Source organism: Tenrec ecaudatus, assembly GCF_050624435.1.
Source record: "Tenrec ecaudatus isolate mTenEca1 chromosome 1 unlocalized genomic scaffold, mTenEca1.hap1 SUPER_1_unloc_14, whole genome shotgun sequence".
NCBI lineage: Eukaryota > Metazoa > Chordata > Mammalia > Afrosoricida > Tenrecidae > Tenrec > Tenrec ecaudatus.
This window is the reverse complement of record NW_027457554.1, coordinates 1325603-1348132: the sequence shown is the minus strand read 5'-3', so window position 1 is coordinate 1348132 and position 22530 is coordinate 1325603. Positions and strand designations below refer to the sequence as shown.

General features: G+C 48.4%; 1 pseudogene; it reads right to left on the bottom strand.

The window, feature by feature from the left end:
* Window positions 1-452: 452 nt before the first annotated feature.
* On the bottom strand, window positions 453-22366 carry LOC142435772 (bifunctional peptidase and (3S)-lysyl hydroxylase JMJD7-like; annotated as a pseudogene).
* Window positions 22367-22530: the final 164 nt, after the last annotated feature.

Here is a 22530-nt window from a genome sequence, read left to right as displayed (position 1 = left end):
ACGTTTCCATCTTAACCCTCCCCGCCCTCCTGGAGACACAGAAAGCCACAAGGAGCAGGTACCACATGGAGCCTCCCCGGCTTTATTGAGCATGTCCTTTGAGCGAGCAAGCGGGCCCTTACAGAAACCCTCTCCACTCCCCAGGGCAGCCAGAAAGGTAGGGACCATCATTATATCCACTTCACAGCTTTACAGAGGAGGGAGGACGCTGCAGCTGGCCTCCACCCACGGGGCTGCTTCACCTGCGTGGCAGCTTTCTGGGAACCCTGACTAGACACCTGCCTGGCACTTCCTGGTCCTCCTCCTATCACCCACGATAGTCTACAGGGTCGGTCCCAACCCAAACGGGGTTCTGGGTCAGACAGATTGCAGGGTGTCTCTGTGGGGGCCCATCTGGGGAGGAGCCAGAGTGCCCCCTGAGCTGTGGGGGGGCACGTTCCCTGGGGGCTCCACTAGTCCAGGCCTGAGGCCTTGGTGAGGGTGTCGAGCAGTTGGAAGTAACTGTACTTGAGGTCATACTCCATGTCGTACCAGAAGTTCACTGTGGGGAGAGCAAGCACAGGAGTGGGTGGCCCAGCTCTGACCCAGAGCCTCCCCAGCCCACCCGCTGGCCGAGGCCAGCAGCTCCTCACCAGCAATGCAGCCCTGGGACTACTGCATATGGTGGAACCACAAGGCCGGCAGGTAGAGAATCTCGCCGGCCTGCATGGTGCAGCGGAGGGCCTGGGCCCCATGGTACTGTGGGTACCGGGACAGATCTGGTGTCAGGGGATCCAGTGGAAGCCAGGGCACCTGGGGACGGAGCAGGACCGGGGAACTCGGCCTTTGGCCTTGCCAACGGTAAGGGCCAAAGGTCCCCCTCCATCCGCCCTGGGAAGCCAGTCCCAGAAGGCGGGACCTTACGGAGGAAGGGGCCACCTTCCCAAGACCTTTGGGGCCCGCTTGCTCCTCGGAGATGGATGAGCTCGCCCCTCCCTGAGGCCCAGGGCCAAGATGGACACCTTCTCCATGGCCTCTTCATCCACCACCTCAAAGGTGCCCGCCTCAGTGAGTCGGTAGGTTGCTGGGGTGTACAGCTCTGATGCCAGAGAAAAAGGGGGAGCTCAGCAAAGAGTGCTCTCAGCCCCTCACACCTCCTCCCAGCCTCTCCTGTTGGCTGCCTGGCCCCAGGGACACAGGCAGGGAATCCTCGCTACCCTTCCTCTGGTTTGGGGCCCATGCGTAAGGCAGGCCCCAGCCCTACCATAGGGGATGAAGGGTCGGTCGCTGGGCTGGTGTAACAGGAAATGTTTCTCTCCAGAGAGGACACAGTAGAGGTTTTCGTAGTGGTCCTTGTGCACTGCCAACACAAAGAAGGTCCTGGGCAGATTTGGTGGAGCAGGGCACATGAGAGGCAGAACCTGCCCACCCAGAGCCTTGCGCCTCAAGACAGCCAGGGGTGTAAAAACGAGAAAGTCCTGCGAATAAAGATTTCAACCTTCCATCCAAAGTGTCCCCTGATGTCTCCTTTACGCCCAGTACTAGTTCAACTTAGCCAGTAAAGGATCTCCATCCTTCTGCCATGAGCATGGTACTCTTTTAAACTCCATTCGGGCTCAGACTGAAAACAGCCTCTTCAAAGAACAGCCAGGATCCTGGAGGACAATGAATTTATAAGGGGGGAGGGGGAATCCCATTATTTTCTACACAGTTTCTGAAGCCCCCTCATTTCCCTCAGGGAGAAGAACTCGGGAATGGAGGGTGAGAACGTTTGAATCAACTAGAGGGACTGAATCAATGTCACTGAGCTGTCAGCGTAGAAGCTTGGTGTTTGCTTTTGCTCTGTGTATTCTCAACGACATAGTCAAACCAGACTCCAGGAGATGCCCAGGGGGGGCTGGGGTGGAGGGCATTCCAGATCCCAGCCACCAGGGACTTGGCACACACCACACGCCCCATGCAGGTCATCTCTCCAAAGAGGTAAATATCCACGCATAGGGTTCTCCCAAGTTCACCTCCGGGGCCAACGTGCCCTCTGAGAGATGTCTAGTGCGTCCCCACACCAAAGTCATCCCACCCACCACGCTGCCACGCCACTCCTCCTCTGTTCGCAGAATTGTAGACCGACCCTCCAGGCCAGCCTCCCACCCTTGCCCCATCCTGGCTCCTCCCTGTCCCTGCATCCCAGAGACACCTACAGGACGTCACTGCGGCCGCCTCCCCCAGCCAGAAGTTCACCGCCTCTGGCATCTTCCCTGCAGGACAGAGGAGGAGAGTTAGGAGCGGTTGTCCCTGGCAGGTTGGGTCTGGGATAACACCCAACAGGATGTGGGCAGGGGTGCTGCGCGAGAGCAAGGGGCATCCCAGGGAAAAGTGGCGAAGAGGCCATGGTTTGGAGGGCTTGGGGAGTGGGCCCAGCCCCCCACAGGCAAAAGTTAGAGCACTAATCCTTTGCAGTCGGTCAACAGTCAAGGCTTCCAGGGCGGCAGGGCCTGACCCTGGCCATGGGGTGGTGGGTGTGGGCCAAGACAATCAATGTCACCGAGCTGTCAGTGTAGAAGCTTGGTGTGTACTTCTTCTGTGTATTCTCAATGACTGCCCTCTGCCCCAGTCGCCCCCTCTCACCCAGAGCCTCGGAGGCCCAGGGCATGTGGGGCTCCAAGTCAGGCAGCAGCTGGGGCAGCTCAGTAAGCAGGTTAGAGCACTGCTTCTGCACGTAGAGCACACCAGGGTGCCGGGCCCTGCCCTCCAGGACATCCAACACACCTCACAGGGGCAGCAGGCGCTCGGGTGGCATCACGAAGTGGTCTCCGCGCACGGAATCAGCATAGCCATCTGGGGTCACCGCTACGCTCACCTCCGTGGCGCCCACCGTGGCCCTAGGGGAAGGGACTCTAAGAGCATGCCCACATGCCACAAGACAGCTCGCCCATCACCCTAGACCAGCCCAGGGCTGCACCCACCTCAGATAGGGGAGCGACCACTTCTGCAGGGCATTGCGCACGATGCAGGGCCTGCTGGGGCAGACCCAGTCCCGGTAGAAGTGCAGTGGCATCGGGGCCTCATCCAGGTAGGGCACGGTTGGAGGCACGCCAAGCTCTTAAGTGGGGTGGGAGGTAGATGTTGACATAAACAGCACCCAGCCACTTACGGATGAGATGCCCTCTCTGGGCAGGCCACAGGGTATCACTGGGCAGTTCTCACTGGGGAGGGACCAAGAGACTCTGGACCACCAGAAATAGAAGGGGATTTTCAAGGAGGAGGCTGCCGCACGCCTACTCCAGGAGGGGCCACACAGCCCAAGAGCACGTGAGCAACATACTCTGGTGTCAACTTGTGGAGGGGTGGAGTCTAAGCTGTCATTCAGGTTGCAGCTTGATGACCTCATTTGGAGGTGCCCACGGAAATCAATAGCTCCCTTCCTGTGAGACATTCCTGCTGACAAGACACACAGAGCTACACTAGAGCCCAGGAGCCGCAGGGCTCACTTGGAGACCCCTGCTAGCGCTGGGATGCCTCTACCACCACTGGGTCCACAAGGCTTTCCACCCACTGGCCTGTGATCTTCCTGCATCAGCATCATTGCTTGTGTTTCGTGAGTAGGAAGAGGGATTTATAGACTGGTATCGGACATATGGGCTAATATCAGACTTAAGGACTTGATCTGGACTGGGCTGGGATGTTTTCTTAATGTACAATTTTTCTTTGATATAAAGTTCTCTTTAAAAACACATATAAGTGGCTATGAATTTGTTTCTCTGGTCAACTGGGGCTAACACAGCGGGACTCCTGCTTGGCCCAAACCCCAGTCCTCCCTGGGGCCAGACCCTTGGTTAGCTTCCCTAGCTGCGGTGGCGGACCTCTTGCGAAGTATAGAAAAGCAGCCTCAGGCACCACGCAGGAAGCTCCCCGTGGCTGGGGGCAGCAAGATGAAGGAAGAATGCCTTCCAACTGCGAATATTCACTGAATATTTTGGAATGTGCTCAGCACTTGGCTTGGCCAGTGTGAATGGGTCCTTTCAAGATGCTGACAGCCTCATCGGGGAGACATGCCTATAACCTGAACGCCCTGGGTCTTCCATGATGGTACCGTGCTGTGTGCTGCCTGGGTGGCTTTCTCTTGCTGCCCTTCATCGCACCCTTCATAAACATCACTGACTCCCTGTTGTGCTCCTGGCTGGCTCCTCGTCTCACCGAGTCTACCTACAAACACTCCCAACCTCCCTCGCCCTCACCTTCTCCCTCTCCCATGCCACCTCCTTTGGGGCCCTTCCACTCACAAGTCACCTCAAGAGCCTTCCTTCCCCCAGCTGGCTATCCTTCTTCTTTAGGAACTTGTGAACCACAATACCCACCGCCCACCCCCTGCCGGCCCCAGCCCACAACCATTTCTAGTAAACAAAAAGTGTTGCCCTTGAGTCGATTCTGGTTCCTGGTGACCCGGGATGTCAGAATGGACCTTTGCTCCACAGTTTGTGGCCCTGACTTTTCTGAAAAGGATTGCATTTTGTTGGGGGTCCTTTAGGAGGAGGCAAAGTGCACCAACCTTCCCATTAGTAAGACAAATGCTTAACCATGGACACCACCCCGGGGCTCTGAAAAACTCCTCGTTCCCTTCCTGCGTGCATGTCCTCTTGACCACCTGCACCGTCAAGCACACTATCTATGGGCCCTGGTGGTGGCACGGTGCTTAAGCACGTGGCTGCTAACCAGGAGGGGGTTGATCTCAGTCCACCAGGTGCCCCTCGGGAGAGAGACGTGGTGGCCAATCTGTTTCCTCAGACACAATACGGGGCAGTTCTACGACTCCAGTGACAGGTTTGCAAACAGGTTAATATACTATCTACTCAATTGATTTCCACTGGATAGCTGTCTCTGTCCCTGGCTAGAATGTGATCTCCATGAGGGTGGGGGTGTGGGTTACGCCTTCCCAGGAGGGAGCACAGTGCCCAGCACGCCCATGATCCCCAGTACACACTGGCTTAATGACTGGATTAAAGGCTTACAATATCTCCTGCCACAGTGAACTAACTGGTTCCCCTGGCTTAACTCCCCTCCTTCCAAAAGCATTTATCACACCAGCTCCAGACATCTTCTTGAAAGGCAGCCTCATGTTGTCACTCTGAGCAAACCTCCTTTGATGACTTACCACTTGGAGAATAAAGTCTGCCTGGCCTTGGTAATGGGGCCCAACCCATTCTTCTCCTCTGATTAGCCTCTGCCTGGAGCCGGCCCCTTACCACACACCCTCCCTGCACCCTGGCCCTGCAGCTCCCTCCATTCTTTCCCTTGGGTAGAGCGGAAGGTCCCCCCTGTGCTTCAAGGCCACTGCCCTCCCCCTGAACCACAAGGTCGCGCGCCTCCGGTGAAGTCATCCGATTAGTCTCACGGTCAGTGGGAAAGTGGGGATGTCTTTAGCTAGATCAGAAATTGGAGCTGAATAGGAAGGTCCCAGGGGACCTGTGAAGGTGGAAAGGGAAGAGCTGATTGGTACTTGAAAGTCACTGGCAAAGAGGCAAGAAGGATCCTGCCTAGTAGACACAGGAACGCGGAGGGGTGACACGTGGCCAAGCTGTGCCAGCCCACTGTAACAGGCACCCCGGAAGATGACTCAGGCTCAGTAAACCCCTGACATTCTCACAGAAATTCTTAACAGAGGTGGTAACTGCTATTTTTAGCCCCTTTATGTTTTTTACTCTTCTTCCATTTTGATTTTCTTGCATTTGAATAGATTTCTTCTGGGGTACGGTCACTCTTCTATCCAAGGGCTTTGAAACGAGAGAATTTGAATCTAGACAATTCCTTTGACCCCAAAATTACTCTGCTAGGAATTTAACCAACCAAAATACACATGGGCAAAACGCTTCCCTCTCCCGAGCGCACCATCCTCTCTCCGGCTCAGGGTGTTTGCCTTCCGTGAACTGCCCCCGCATGTGTCTGCACACTCCCTCCCTCCCCGCCCGTGAGTCTGTGCCCAAGAGCCACCTCCTCATTGAGGCCCGCTCTACTCACCCTATTGAACCTCCATCCCGGAGCCCCTCATTGCACTTAACTGATTTCCCCACATTTATCTTCTAACCTACTGTCTCTTCATTTAGTGTGCCTACGGCTAACTGTAAGGAACCCCGGTAGCTGCTAACAGCAAGGTCAGTGGTTCAAACCCATCGGCCACTCCTCAAGAGAAAATAGACGCTGTCTGCTCACTTAAAGAATTTCAGCCTCACTAACCCACCCAAGGGGAGCGGGTATTATTTTTATCTCCACAGGGAAAGAGGGACCAGACTTCAACCCAATGCTCCAAGATGTGAATGCAGCATGCCAGCATGCAGTAGGGAACCAGTGGAGAGGTTTGGGGGGCCGGTCCCAATCCCAACTACTAAATGGACACCTGCCCCTCCCCCCAGAAGAATTTATTTCAAAGGGCGGTATTGAATCTGAAGCTCCGGGAGAGGGACATATCTGATCGGAGCACACGGGAGCAGAGGAAGGGGAACGAGGAGAGTGGAGCACATCCTGGACCACCAGGCCATGGGGACGATATTTCCAATTAGAACAGCCAGTTCACAGAGAGGACCACATGGCCAGCCAAACTAGGAGACATGGCGCCCCTCATTGACTCATAGCCCTACAGGGGACAACAATGGAGACACAGTGTGGGAATTGCTCCCAATATGATCCTGCCACACTGAGGCAAAACACTAAAGGGGTGCAACAGCAAGGGATTGGAGTGGCGAGGTCCCCAGGGAATGCTGAAGGTGGACTTTGGAGCCAGCATAGTGCCCCAACAGACTGGACTGGAAAACACTCCTAAAGGCCAAAAAACAATCCTTGAACTAACTACAAGCTTTTTTTTCTTATTGTGTTTTGTTTTGGTTTTTGTCATTGGTTTGCTGTTGTTTTGCTGTATATTGTTTCTTGGTTTTGCTCTGTCTTGTTTTTGTGCATGTTATTACCTCCTCAGGTCTGTCTAAATAAGATAGGCTGGATGAACAATCTGGAGGAGAAAACAATGGAACCAACAGTTCCGGGGGGACATGGGAGAGGGAGAAGTTGGGGGAAAGGTAGTGGTGTTAACAAACCCAGGGACAAAGGAACAAGTGACCCAAATCGGTGGTGAGGAGGGTGTGGGAGGCTTGGTAGGGCATGATCAAGGGTAATGTAACCAAGAGGAATTGCTGAAACTCTGGTGGGGACTGAGCATGATAGTGGGAAAGGAGGAAAGTCAAAAAAGGAAATAGAGGAAAGAGCTGGGCGGCAAAGGGCATTTATAGAGGTCTAGATAAAGGCATGTACATGGGCAAATATGTTTATATATGAGGATGGGGAAATAGATCTGTTAGGTAGCTTAGCCTAGGTAATTGGGAAGTCCATTTACGCATGCCCAGGAGAACCAGCAAAGGACAAAGCTGGATTTTCCCGCCAGTGGGTGGAGATGGGCGTTACACCTGGAGCAGCCCACCTGGGCCAGGTTACTACAAATCAGCCAATGGGATCGACCTGGGGTCGTTCACCACGCCTCCCCCAAGAACCCTTAAGAAGGCAGGAATCGAGAGGGAGAGGGTCTGGTCATCTCCGTGGGAGGGGAGAGATCCTTGCGTGTCCCGGAGCAGTCTCTGCCAGGCCGCATGGTCAAAGGAATCCTATGGGTGCCGCGTAAAACCTGATGCTTCTTTGAACTTTCATTAAATTCACTTGGATCACGAGGCCGGCTTCAGCGTAAAATCTTTCTCGCGCGGAGCCAAGGACCAAGGCTGAAATCTAGTCCCGGAGAGAGAGACCTTACAGATCTATGTGCATATATTTATAGGTTTAGTATTAAGGTAGCAGAAGGACTTTGGGCCTCCACTCAAGTACTACCTCAATGCAAGAATACTCTCTTCTTTTAAATTGATACTCTATGAGGCTCACCTTCCTGATACAACTGCTGAAGACAAAGCGGGTGAATAGGCAAATGTGGTGAAGAAAGCTGATGGTGCCCGCCTATCAAAAGATAATAGCATCTGAGATCTTAAAGGCTTGAAGGTAAACAAGCGGCCATCTAGCTCAGAAGCAACAAAGCCCACATGGAAGAAGCACACCAGCCTGTGTGATCAAGAGGTGTCGAAGCCATCACTTATCAGGCATCAAAGAACAAAAATTCATATCATTGTGTGCTCACCTCCCTGATTTGATCGCTGAAGACAAATGGGTGCATAAGCAAATGTGGTGAAGAAAGCTGATGGTGCCCGGCTATAGAGTCGGGGTCTTAAAGGTTTGAAGGTAAACAAGCAGCCATCTAGCTCAGAAGCAAAAAAAGCCCACACGGACAAAGCACACCAGCCTGTGCGATCACGAGCTGTTGAAGGGATCAGGTATCAGGCATCATCAGAACAAAAAATTATATCATAGTGAATGAGGGGTGGAGTGCAGAGTGGAGACCCAAACTCCATTTGTGGGCCACTGGACAACACCCCCTTACAGAAGGGTCTCGGGGAGGAGACAAGCCAGTCAGGGTGCGATGTAGCAATGATGAAAAATACAACTTTCCTTAAGTTCCTAAATGCTTCCTCCTCCCCCACTATCATGATCCCAATTCTACCTTGCAAGTCTGCCTAGACCAGAGGATGTACACTGGTACAGATGGGAACTGGAAACACAGGGAATCAAGGGCAGATGATCCCTTCAGGACCAGTGGTGTCAGTGGTGATGCTGGGAGGGTAGAGGGAGGATGGGTTGGAAACGGGGAACCAATTACAAGGATCTACATGTGACCTCCTCTCTGGGGGACGGACAACAGAGGGGTGGGTGAAGGGAGATATCGGACAGGGAAAGATATGGCAAAATAATAATTTATAAATTATCAAGGGTTCATGAGGGAGGGGGGAACAGGGAGGGAGGGAAAAAATGAGGACCTGATGCTAGGGGCTTAGGTGGAGAGCAAATGTTTTGAGAACGATGAGGGCAATGAATGTACGGATGTGCTTTACATAATTGATGTGTATATGGATTGTGATGGGAGTTGTATGAGTCCCTAATAAAAAGATTCTTTAAAAATATGTTGTGTTTCCATACACCAGCAGCAAACAATCGGAAAAGGAAAGAAAGAGAACAATTCCATTTCTAATACCATCTAAACAACTAAAGGAATGAGGAATAATTTTTTTAATAAATCATTTTATTGGGGCTCATACAACTCTTATCAGAATCCATACATACATCAATTGAGTAAAGCACCCTTATACATTCGTTGTCCTCATCATTCTCAAAATTCGTCTTCCACATGGGTTCCTGGAATCAGCATTTTTCCTTTTTTTCCCCTCCCCTCCCTCTCCGCTCCCCCTCCCCCTCCCCCATGAACCCTTAATAGTTTATAAATTATTATTTTATCTTATCTTACACTGCCCCGCGTCTCCCCTCACCCACCGTCGCATTGCCCATTTCCCAGAAAGGAGGTTACATGTAGATGGGACTGAGGAATATTTAATGAGGGAGACAACTACTAAAAATACTTCTGAGGGAATTTAAAGAAGACATAAATAAATTAGAAGGCTTAATATTGTTAAGATGACAATATGACCAAAGTGATCTGCAATCCCTATAAAATTTCCAACAGCTTTTATGTTCCTTTTAGGGGAACGGAAAGTCAATTCTCAAATTCACATGATTGCAAAGGGCCTCAAATAGTAAAAATGATCTTGAAAAAAAGAAGAACAAAATAGGAGGTTTCAAAATAAAATAAAAAATAAATTTTTAAAAATAGGAAGTTTCATCCTTTCCAATTTAAAAATGTACTGTAACGTTGTTAGGCAGACTAGCGCAGGGATGGGATGTCCCTTAAGCCATGCCCAGAGAGCCAGGCAAGGGAACAAAGAGCGGCACACTGCACATGCTCAGAGGCTCAGGTTTCCCACCAGTGGGATTGGGTGGGTGCTAAACCTGGATCGGCCCACCTGAGCCAGGTGAATTCAATTCAGCCAATGGGGTCCATCTGGGGTCGTCCACCACGCCTCCCCCTGGAATCCACGAAAAGGGAGGGGTGGGGGAGGAGGAGGGGGAGAAGGGAGAGAGAGAGAGAGAGAGAGAGAGAGAGATCTAACAGAGAGTCGCAGGGAAGGAGAGATCTTTGCGTGACGCTGAGCAGCTTCAGCCAGGCTGCATGGTCGGGAGGAGTCCTATGGGTGCTGTGTAAAACCTGAAACTTCTTCTACCTCTCATCAAACTCACTTGGATCATGAACCAGGCTCCGGCATGAATTCTTTCTAATGAGGTACAACTCGATCCCCCGAGAGATCTAACAAAGCCACAATCATCAAAATAGTGTGTTACTCCTAAGAGGGCAGGCCAAGGAGTAGAAATGGGAATCAAGAAATACACCCGTACACCTATGGTAACTTGTGATTTGACCATTATGTGAATGGGGGAAGACTCACTTATTCAATACACAGTGCTATGACCACTGAGTCGCCACATGCAAAGGAATGAAGGCAAATGGACCGATACCTTACATCATGTATGTGGAATTATAAAGAGACTTCTCCCCAGATTTGTCTCCCCAAAGACATGTCAAACACTAGAGCCTATTTGCCAGCATATGGTGGGAGGCCAGATGCTTGGAGACATCCTCCCTGAAGGCAGTCATTGGCCAGACAACTGCCTGCTCCCAGGGCAGGTAGAGGTCCCCCCCTCCCTGCTGTTAAGGACAATGGGCTAGTTCTCCCTAAATGCTTGTGACCATTAGCTTGGTTCCCATAGTTTACACCCTACTGATAATGGTTTCTATGGAGACCCAGAAAACAGGTCAAACCAGCTCAGTGACATTCAAAGTTAGGCTGCCATCCTGAATCTAGGATCCGCCCTTGTCACATGTGTGCCCCCAATCCCTCCTCTTCCTATTGTGTATATCCCTAGATTGTCCCCCTCTCATTGCTGTATACCCTATAGTGCAACCCCTTCCTGTGATGTATGTCTTTACCTGTAATTACTGGTCTTGCACATCCCCCAAAGATATATAGGCCTGGGTTAGCAATAAAGAGCTGTCTTGGGTTCCCTTCTTAGCCTCTCCTCAGTTCTCCCTTTCCCTCTCCCCTTTTCTGGCTCCCCTGTTCCCTTTCCCCTTGTCCTCCCCCCCTCCCCCTATCTCCACATGGACCACCAAGTGAGGCTGAGGTGAGCATGCTACTATGAAATGTGTCTGACTCCATTATTTCAATCTGTCTTCTATCTCTCATGTTCTCTAGGACTTTACTATAATCTTAATCTATTTTAACTGTACAATTGCGTTTATCGAACCCACCATTAGTTGTGGGAGGCTGGCCCTCCCCCCCACATGTATCAAATGGATCAATGACCTGAAGGTAAAACTAAAATCATATAACCTTAGAAGAAAGCAAAGCTAAAGCTTCAAGATCTTATTCTGGACAATGAATTTTTAGCTATGACATAAAAGGCATCTAAATCAGAATAGAACAAACATAATCTCCATTTGCATATGACATGAGCTTGTGTACACAGAAAATTCTGAAGAATTCATAACAGCTACTCCAAAAAATTGGATGCGAGGGGAAATATATATATATATATACACACACACATATATATATACATATATACATACACACGTAACAAGGAAGCAGGTGGACTTTGGGTCTCTACTTGAATCTTGCTACAGTACAAGAACTGTTGGTTCTAATAATTTGGCACTGTATGATATTCACCTTTCCGACATGATTGCTGAAGACGATGAGGGTACATAAGCTAATGGGGTGAAGAAAGCTGACGGTACCCACCTATCAAAAGGCAGAGCGTCTGGGGTCTTAAAGGCCTGTAGTTAAACAAGCAGCCATCTAGCAGGAAAGCAATAAAGTCCATATGGGAAAAGCACACCAACCTGTGTGATCATAAGGTGTCAACAGCAAGAGGTATCAGAAGTTCAAAAACATGCAACCATATTGATGTCAAGGGGGAATGGATGTAGAAGACCCCAAAATGCACCAAGAATTGGACAGGCTCTCTCAGAAGGGCCACATGGAATGGAAGAGAAATCCAGAGAGCAGTGTGGCAATGATGAACCACATAACTATCCTCTAGTTAAGATTTTATCCCCTTGCTACTAAGGTTTTTATTTGTTTTACCTCATTAATTGTTATATTTGCATATGTCCATTTGCATATTTAAGATTGTTCAGACATGGAAGTCAAGATAGATAACTCTTCAGAAACAGCTAATAGGAGTAACAAGTCCCTGAGGGTATGGGAAGGGGTGGGGAGGGAATGGGGAGCTGACAGCATTGATGATGGGGTTGAACCACAGAACTGTACATGAATGGATATACTGGATTGTGTAAGATGTCAATAAAACTATGGTTAAAAAAAATCCAAACTCACTATCATCCAAATGACAACTCAGAGCAATCCTATGGGACAAGGTAGAATTGCCCTGGGAAGTTTCGGAGACTGTAATTCTTTACAAGAGTAGAAAGCCCCATCTTTCTCCTGAGTGGTAGCTGATGGTTTTGAACTGCTAACCTTGCACTTTGCAGCCCACTCTTAACCATTACGCCACCAGGGATCCTTCAAAAACGCTGCCAGAGCTAATGAAATAACTGGGCAAAATTCTAAAATCACATAATTTTCAAAATACATAAGCTACTAGCCCCAATTTAAAAAAAAATACAAACCCAGAAACAACAAGTGCTGGAGAGGACATGGAGAGATTCGACCTCGAGTGCACTGTTGGTGGACTTGTCAATACATACAGCTACTGGGGAAAATGATATAGAGATACTTAAAGCAACTGGGAATTGAAATCCCAGGTGATCCAGCGATACCACTTTTAGGCATATACCCTAAAGAAATACAGACACAACACGAGTGGATGAATGCTCCCCCATGTTCATTGCAGCACAGTTCACAATAGCAAGAAACTGGAAGCAGCCCAAATGCCCAACAGTGGAAGAATAGAGACGCTATGGTACAGACACACAATGGAATATTACACCCCCCTGAAAAACGGTGGTGAAAGCACGAAACACCACATGACATGGAAGGACCTGGAAACCATTGTGCTGAGTGAAGTAAGCCAATCACAAAAGGACAAACATTGTATGAGTCCACTAATATAAGGAGAAACCCAATTAAACAAATCTTAGAAGCCAATTCCTGAGCAAAAGGGGAGAAACCTACCTACCGGCCACGAACCACACATCACCTCCCTTTCATGCACTTCCCAAGAGCCACCTGGAGCTAGGAGACCTCACATGGTCTGGGGTCGACCCCCTGAAGAGGGGGGATGGGAGATGGCCATCCACAGGAGGCTGTACAGCATCGAGACAAGGCTGGGGCAAACCAATGGGCCCCACAGGAGGGGAGGAGACTCCTGTCCGAAAAGCAAACGAAGACCAGGGGAGGGAGCATCTACATTTTGGAAGAGACCCTGATAGCTCTGTTGGTGAGTGTGGTGGGTGACTGGGGAGAAGTCAACTCACATTGGGAAGGGATGCTAAACAAAGATTGAAGAGAAGTTAGGGGGACAATGGACCTGATTTCCTGTTCCTGGGTAGACTCTACAAATACATTTCTACCCAACCCTCGGTGAACCACACCATGGACTAAACACCATGATGACCTTGGATGCCGACCGTGCAGGCAGCACGGCAGAACACAGAGGCTGCACCAGAGGGGCTTAACATAGAGGTCCTGCTGAATGAACTGAGCTCTGCCTCCAAGTTGCCTGCACCCTTGGACTAGGGATGAGGGTACTCTGGTGGGAGAGGAAGTGGAGAGGGGCTGCTCCTGGGCTGGGGAAGCAGCAGTCAGATGTCCAATGGAAAAGGACACCACATATTTAGTACCTCGATGCCTCCCTAACAGTGGCACGACAGGTTTGGATCTATTGTGTTGGGACCTGCACTTGGAAGAACTGATCAAGGAAGGCTGCCCCTAACACCAAGACGGGGGTTGAACTGCCAGGCAAGAACTCATGGCAGCTCAGAGTGGATCTGTTCTCCCACAGACTCCTCAAACCGACAGTGGGGGTCATTGGGAAAATTAATTAGTTGCCAGTTCAATCGCCTTACACCCCAGGGGCATGATTGACAATGTACTTTTTGTTTACTGGGGTTTTTGTTTTCCTGCCTTTACCTTGAGTGTTTTTTGTTTCTTGTTTGGGGGATTTTTTTTTGAGTGTTCTGTTTTGTTTCCCCCTTTGTTTGTTTGCTAGTGGATTTGCTGCTGTTGTTGGTGTTTTGATTTTGTCATAAGACAACTTCCAAAATAAACCAGAGTCATGTATAACCAACCCATGAGGGAGCACATGGATTCTGGGCTCCCATTGAACTCTTAGCCCCAATCCAAGAACAGTTAGTTCTGATCACATGGCCTGGCAGGATACATGCCTTCAGGAAATGATCACTGAAGATAAGGGTGCTACAGCAAAGTGTGGTGAAGAAAGCAGATGGTGCCCAGCTATCGATCGCAATAGTGTCTGGGGTCTTAAAGGCTTACATTCAAGCAAGCAGCCATCTAAGTGAGGAGTCAACTAGATCCACATGGAAGAAGCACACCAGCTGTGTGATCCAGAGATGACGAAGGGAAAATTATCAGAGCTAAAACTGTGAACACTCAATTTGTGGCAGGCTATGGAGGGCAGCGGGAACTCCAAACCCATCTGCAGAGTGTCTAGTCAGATTAAGCCCCTGGCAGATCCCCTCTAGCCACTGGCAAAGGTCTGGAACAGCCTTACTATCAAACATAGAACACTATAATGCTGATTGTGCTGGGTCAAACTTGATAGCTGGCTAGTTGACCTCCATCTAGAGAGTCTAGACCCAACCTGAATTTTGTTCTAGGTGCAAGGATCTCTTGCTTGTTGCATGACAAAAGTTTCTTCCGTGACCTTTAACATATTGGTGATGGTCTTTTCTTTCTTACCCATTGTTTGTATTTTTATCTTTACATTACTATTGTTTTATCCTTACTAAATAAAAAAATACAAAATGATTTTTAAAATACATGTTAGATTTCATCAAAATGAAAGAAAAAAAGTTCATTAAGAAAGTAAAGAAATGGGTGTCAACTAAATCCACATGGAAAACACACCAGCCTGTGTGATCCAAGGACTGTCAATAATAGAATTCACATCTAAAGAGGGACTGGCATTAGAGCTTAAATTGTGAACACCTGGTTTGCAGAAGGCTATGGATGACGGTGAAAGCTCAAATTCCTTCTGCAGGGTCCACACATAGATTAAGCTTCCGAAAACATCCTTCTATCACCGTTAAGGGATATGATTAGCCCTATTATCAGCCAGAGAGCATTATAAAGTCAGTTATGGCCAACGTACATAGGCTAAAATGTAAACTCTGATCATTTGATCCCCTGTCCACCATTTCAAAGCTATTTGTTTGTTTGCTATTTTTAAGTGAAGAGGAAATACATGTGGATGAAGCCCCTGAATAATCCCCTCTGAGCCTGCAACAGGGATGTGAGCAGCCTGCTGGCACGCAGGGTGCACTGGAAGGTGGACTGCTGCAGATGCAGTCAGGCTAAAATCTAGCACCCTATCATTTGATCTCCCTTATGATCCATGTAAATTCACTCTAGTTTTTAATATCTTCTGCTTTCTTTTCAATTGAGCTTCTTATCTTTTCTTTTCAAACCATTTTATTAAGAGCTAATCCAGACAACCATTCCGTAGTTCAGTCACATCAAGCAGTATTGTAAAATTGCTACCAAAATTAGTTTCAAAACATTTTCTTCCTTCTTGAACTCCTTGATATGAGCTCATCAATCCTGTCTTTTCATATACTGAAAAACAGTTAAAAACACAGAGCCAAGATTGCTACCCACAGTAACAAACTACAACAGAGATAAATCCCAATATGGGGGGAAAAAAACACCAGAAAATATTAAAAACCATCAAGCACAAAATATATCACAGAGGGGATCGAGTGACAAGGTTTGAACTGTTCAAATTGAATTTATCATTTTAATCTACTATAGTCGTTCCTCCAACACTCTCTGTCAGGTAACCAGGTCATCCCCCTGTCTCCATGGTGGTCAAGAGGGCAAGCACTGGAGGCTTAGTCCCTATTGTAGATCCTGCAAATGTGTCTGGGGCTTCCACTGCCATCCACAGCCTCCTGCAAGTCAGGGTCTCACCATTTCAATTCGGATACTACTCTCTTCTTCTTTGGATTTGGATTCGATAATTTACATTGCAAGGATCACATATATTGGTGTGCTTCCTCCGGGTGGGCTTAGTAGATATCTCACTTAGATGGCTGTTTGCTTGGAAGACCCCAGACACTGTTCTATCTGATAGCCGGGTACCATCAAATTTCTGCACCACAGAAATTTTGCTATAGCACTCCTGTCTTCTGTGTTTCCTTCATGAGGGTGAGTACTGAGCGGGGCCATGATGCAAGAACTAATTGCTCTTAGGTTGAAGCTACGATTAAGTGGGAACCCAAAATCCATTCATGATCTATGGTTTGCAATTGGCTCTGGCTCACCTTAGAGACATCCCTGTTAATTTACAATTGAGGTTTTTATATGTTTTATAACTTTGTTATTGTTGTTAGCTTTTTTGATTTTTAATGTTTCTCTATATAAGAAATGTAGGATAGGTAAATCTAGAGATGGTAACTGGATTAATGGTTCCTGGGGGTATGGCAGGGGAGGGTGGTGGGAAATGGAGAGCTAATAAGGATGGGTACTAGACTAAAGAAAATGCCCTAAACCTGTGGTGATAATTGCACAACTGTGATTGAACTTACTGCATTGTTTCTGTGAGTAGATGCCAATAAAACTGTTAGGAAAAAAGTAAAGATTTCATCAACCTATAGAGCAGAAAGAAACCTAAACAACCTGTAGAACAGGAAGAAAACATTTGAAAATCTTGTATCCAATGATAAGGGTTTGATATCCAGAATAGATAAAGAATCCCTACAAATTCACAACAAAGACAATCCACCCACAGTCAAAATCGGCCAAAGACTCAAGCTTGTGATTTCTACCAAGAGGCTATCTACACATGGCCAAGCAGCACGTGGAGAGCTGACCGACAGCATGAACCATGTATTCTTTATGTGTGCCATGGAGTCGACGCAAACTGACGGCAACTCTAAGGAGCCCTGTTGATGTAGGGGGTCACACGTTGGGCTGCTAACCTCAAGGTCAGCAGTTTGAAACCACCAGCCACTTGTTGGGAGAAAGGTGAGGCTTTGTATTCGAGTACAGATTCCAGGAGCAGTTCTGTTCCGTCCGACAGGGTCTCCATGAGTCAGAAATGACTCCATGGCTGTGTTTGATTCTTTCTTTCTTTTTTCAGGAGCCCTGGTGGCTGTGGAATAGGCATTGGACTGCCTGCAAGTCAACAATTCAAACCCACCTCCTGTTCCAGGCGAGGATGAGGCTTCCAGGAAAGACTGACAGTCCTGACACCAAGGGCTCAAGTAGAAGGAAAATGTTTTGAGAATGATGATGGCAACGCATGTGCAAATGTGCTCGGCACAGTGGATGGATGGATTGTGATGAGAGGTGTACGAGCCCCCCAATAAAATGATTTTAAAAATAAAAATAATAAATTTTAAAAAGAAGAAAATCTTATAGGACTGAAATAAAAATAAATAAAGACCAGCAATCTTGGAGACCCCGCACTGGGTCGCCGGAGTGGGAGCTGCGGTGACAGCAGTGGGCTTGGGTGGGTATGGAACGAAGCAGAACTGCCCCGTCGGGTCTCCTCGGCTGCCCTCTTTGGGGCAAGACAGCCTGGCAGCTAATGGGGAGGGAAGGTCAGCGGTTTGAAACAACCAGCTCTGAAACCGGACAAAGATGACATGGTGGCGCTCATGTAGATTTCATCTTGGAAACCCTGTGGGCTTCAGGGGCTCTAAGCCCTCATGGGAGCAGAGAGCTTCAAGCTTCTCCCTTGGATAGGCTGGTGGTTTTGAACCACTGAACAACTCATAACTCACTATGCCACCATGGCTCTGGTCGCTAAGTCACTCATAAACACAAACATAGCAACCCTATCGCCCTATCAGACATTGTCGAATGGCCCAAGGGGTTCTGAGACTGTAATTCTTTACTGGACTGGAAAAACTCCGTTTTCTCTGGAGGAGTGGCTGGTGGGTTAGAACCATAACTTGCAGGTCACAGCCCAATGGCCTAACCCACTTCGACATGAGGGCTCCTTTATCAGTCATTGAGCACAGTGACATCAAGTACATTCTGGCTCTGTGGGCTTCCATGACTGCAACCCTTTACAGGAGAGGAAAGCCTCATCTTTCTCCCACAGAGCTGCTGGTGATTTCAAACTGCTGACCCTGGAATTAGCAGCCCAATTCATAACCTCTTCAGTCACCAAGGCTCCTTCATTAGTCACTGCTGGGCTAGCCAGTCAGTCCCAACCCATAGCAACCCCGTGTGCCACAGAAAAAAACATTGCCCAGTCCGGTACCAGCCTCACAATTGTTCTCATGTCTGAACCCATGGTGGCAGCCACGGTGTCAACCCATCTGGTCGCAGGCCTTCTCTTTCTCTGCCCCTCTACTTTCCCAAGCAGGGTGCCCTTCCCCAAGGACTAGTCTCTCCTGACGACATGGTCAAAGCTTCTCCATCCCTGAATCTAAGGAGCATTCGGGCTATACTTCCTTCAAGACATACTTATTTGCTTATTTTGGCAGTCCATGGCACTTTCAATATGCTTGGCCAGCACCAAGTTCAAATGCAGATGCTTCTGGGGTCTTCCTCCTTTTCAGGGTCCTGCTTTCACATGGATAGGAGGCGACTGAAACATCTTGACTTGGGTCAGGAACACTTTAGTCCTCAAAATCGCATGGGAGCCTTTCAATTATTTAACGAGATGCAGCACAGATTGACATTAGGGAAATTCAAATTAAAACCACAATGAGATATTGCATCACACCCACTAGGATAGATCTGGTCAGGAAAAAATGTCAACTATGTTTTGAGAATGATGATGGCAACAAAGGTACATATGTTATTGACACAATGGATGTATGTATGGATTGTGATAAGAATTGTACGAGCCCCCAATAAAATGATTTTTAAAAAAAGAAAGAAAGAAAAAATGTCAACTAACAAGTGTTGGTAAGGATATGGAGAAATTGAAACCCTTTTGTACTGCCGGTGGGAATGTAAAATGGGACGGCCTCTGTGTTCCTCAAAAGTTACATGGACCCAGCGAGTCCATTCCTAGGTATACAGCATAGCCTAGACACTTGAAAGTAAGGACTCAAACAGACACGTGTTGCCAATATTCCTGTTTTAGTATTAAGAAGCGCCAAAAGTACAGAGAGGAACCGGAAACACAGGGAATCCAAGAGAGATGATCCCTTCAGGACCAGTGGTGACAGTGGCGATACGGGGAGGGTAGAGGGAAGGTGGGGTAGAAAGAAGGTGGGGTAGAAAGGGGGAACTGATTATAAGGATCTACATATAACCCCCCACCCCAGGGGATGGACAACAGAAAAGTGGGTGAGGGGAGATGTTGGACAGTGGAAGATATGACAAAACAATAGTAATTTATAAATTATCAAGGGTTCATGAGGGAGGGATGAGCGGGATGGAGGGAGGAAATAAGGAGCTGATATCAAGGGCTTAAGTAGAAAGCAATGTTTTGAGACTGATGATGGCAACAAATGTACAAATGTGCTTGACACAATGGATGGATGTATGGATTGTGATAAGAATTGTATGAGCCCCCAATAAAATGATTTTTAAAAAAGGAGAGCCAAAATGCAAAAACAACTCAAATGTCCATTAAATGAATAAATGTCTTGTTTATTCACTCATCTGCACATTCAGCCATAGAGAGAAGGGACATCCTGCTACATGCTATCACATGGATGAACTCTGAAAACATGTTAACTGACAAAGATGCTAGATGTTATTATATGACCTATCAAGACTAGGTAAATTCACATAAACCGAAGTTCATTAATTGCTCTGTGTGAGAAAGAAGAGGCTGTCTGCTCCCGTCATGAGTGCAAGTCTCGGAAACACAAAGGGGTGCTTGTCCTCCGTGTTCTGAAGAGAATAACAGCAGTGAATTAGTTTGGGGTTGTTTTCTTTTTAAGTAAGGGAGGGAATCCGTTGAGGGGGGTACCAATTTTCTATTTTGAAATAACTTAAAACTTTAAATGAATAGTGGTGATAGCATAACCTGATGAATGTTGCTGTCACCAAACTGTATTCTTAAAAATGGCATTTTGGGTTATATATCTTTCACCATAATAAAATTTGTCAATATATTTTGGAAGACAGCTACTTGGTCAACTGACTGCAAGAGATCCCTACTGGTACTCATTCCAAAGAAAGGTGACCTAACAGAATGCTCAAGTTATAGAACAGTATCATTAATATCATAAGAAAGTAAAATTTTGCTGAATATTATTTAAAGACTGTTGCAGCAGTACATTGTGACAGGAAGCTGTCAGAGGGTTAGGCCTTACTCAGAAGAGGACCTGGAACAAGGACGAGGAACAGTGCAGATTCTCTGAAAGCAGACGAGTCCGTTTCCTGGTGTTTTATTGACTATGCCAAATGCATTTGACTGTGTGGATCATATAAAAGTATGGATAGTCTGAAAATAATTAACAATCTATAATCTATCAAGGGGCCACAGGGTTGGGGGTTGGTGAGGAGGGAGGGAAAAGAGGAGCTGATCCCAAGGGCTCAATGGAAAGTAAATGTCTAGAAAAGAACGATGGGATATATGTACAAATATGTCAGATACAATTGATGTATCATTTGGAACAAGAGTTGTAAGAGCTCCCAATAAAATGGTTCAAAAAAAACCTACGGGTATCCTTGAGAAGGGTAATTTCAGAACACTTCCCTGAGCTCATGCAGAACTTAACTTGGACTTGGGTCAAGAGGCAGAACAAAAGGAATACTGCATGGTTTAAACTCCGAAAAGGTGTGTGTCAGCGTTGTATCCTCTCACCATAATTACACATTCTGTATGTCAAGCAAGTAATTAGAAATGCTGGATTACAAGAAGAAAGCTGCATCGGGATTGGAAGAAGGCTTGTCAACAACCTGTGATATGCAGGTCACACAACCTTGCTTGCTGAAAGTGAGGAAGACCTGAAGCCCTTGCTGATGAAGACCGAGGATTGTAGTCCTCAGGGTGGATTACTACTCAATGTAAAGATCAAAATCCTCACAAACTGACCAATAGGTAACGTCATGATCAATGAAGAAAGGGTTGAAGAGGTCAAGGGTTCGCCTTGCTCAAACCCACAATCAATGCCCATGGAAGCAGCAGCATTTCTGAATCAAATGATGCATTGCATTGGTATATCTGCTACACAAGACCCCTCAAATGTTGAAAAGCAAGAATGTGACTTTGAGGACAGACGTGCACCTGACCCAAGCCGTGTTATTTTCAATCCCCTCCTGAGCAGGTGAAAGTTGGACACAGAACAGGGAGGCCTGTTCTAAGCAGCCTGGGTGCATCTGAATGATGGTCCGGGATGGGCAGTGTTTCATGCTGTTGTACATGGAGGGTCATTAAGAGTAAGAACCGACTCAGAGGCACCGGACATGCTTTCAGGTCAGGAAAGGCCAGGAAAGGCAAGAACGACAACAGGACAGAACCGGGCTCAAAACAGGCCCCAAGTCCCTCACAGCTCTGCTGTGCAGTGTGGTGGAAATTTCCTCCAAAACAGATAGTGGTGAAGGTCGCCGAGTGTAATGGATGTAATTAGCGTCACTGAGCACATACTGTTGAAGTAGAAAACGGTTTTGTGGTATTTTCACTACACACACGTCCACACCCCCGGAAACCACTGTGAACATGTGGGGCAGGAGGGAGAGCGCACCCGAAAAGCGATGGGTGGGGCCACAAGCAGCCCGCGCAAGTGGCGAAGGGACCAGGGGAACCAGTGACTAGGCGGGCGTGGCCTGGGAGCTGAGGTCGCGGTACGGGCGCACCCGGTTCTGGCGCCCGGTCCCCACTAAGCCTAAGGCCACGCCCGCGGCCCGGAGCAGCTCCGCGGGCGAGGCGAGGACGTTGAGCGCTCCGAAGAGTCCACTCACCCCTTGCCGCGGCCGGGAATTCCTGTAACTGCCTGCGCAGGGCTTCCAAAGCCGCCTCCGCCATGACCCTGCCGCCAAGAGTCCGGAAAGGCCCTCCCGAGGCCCCGCCACGCCCCCACAAGGCCACGCCCCCAGATCACCGAGCTCCCGCCCACAGCGACATCCCGCCCCAAGGCCCCGCCCCCGCGCCGCCCTGGGAGCAAGACCTCCTTCTGCTTCACAGGCCGGCATCCCAAAGTAATAAATGATTGTGTTTATTGACAATTCCATACATCAATACAAACGGACACGTTAAAAACAGCCCGGAGCCCATACGAGCCCGAGGAGGAGGAAAGCGCCATGGCCAGGACGAAGGAGAAGTTATAAGTAAGGGCCCTCAATCCTGGGCGGGGCAAATCTGGAAGGGGTGGCGCTTGCCAGGGGCCTCAGACGTTCAGAGGGGGATGGGCGCCAGCCTGACCCTAGCCAAGGGGGAGGGGAAAGGAACCCACCTTCTAAAACAAGT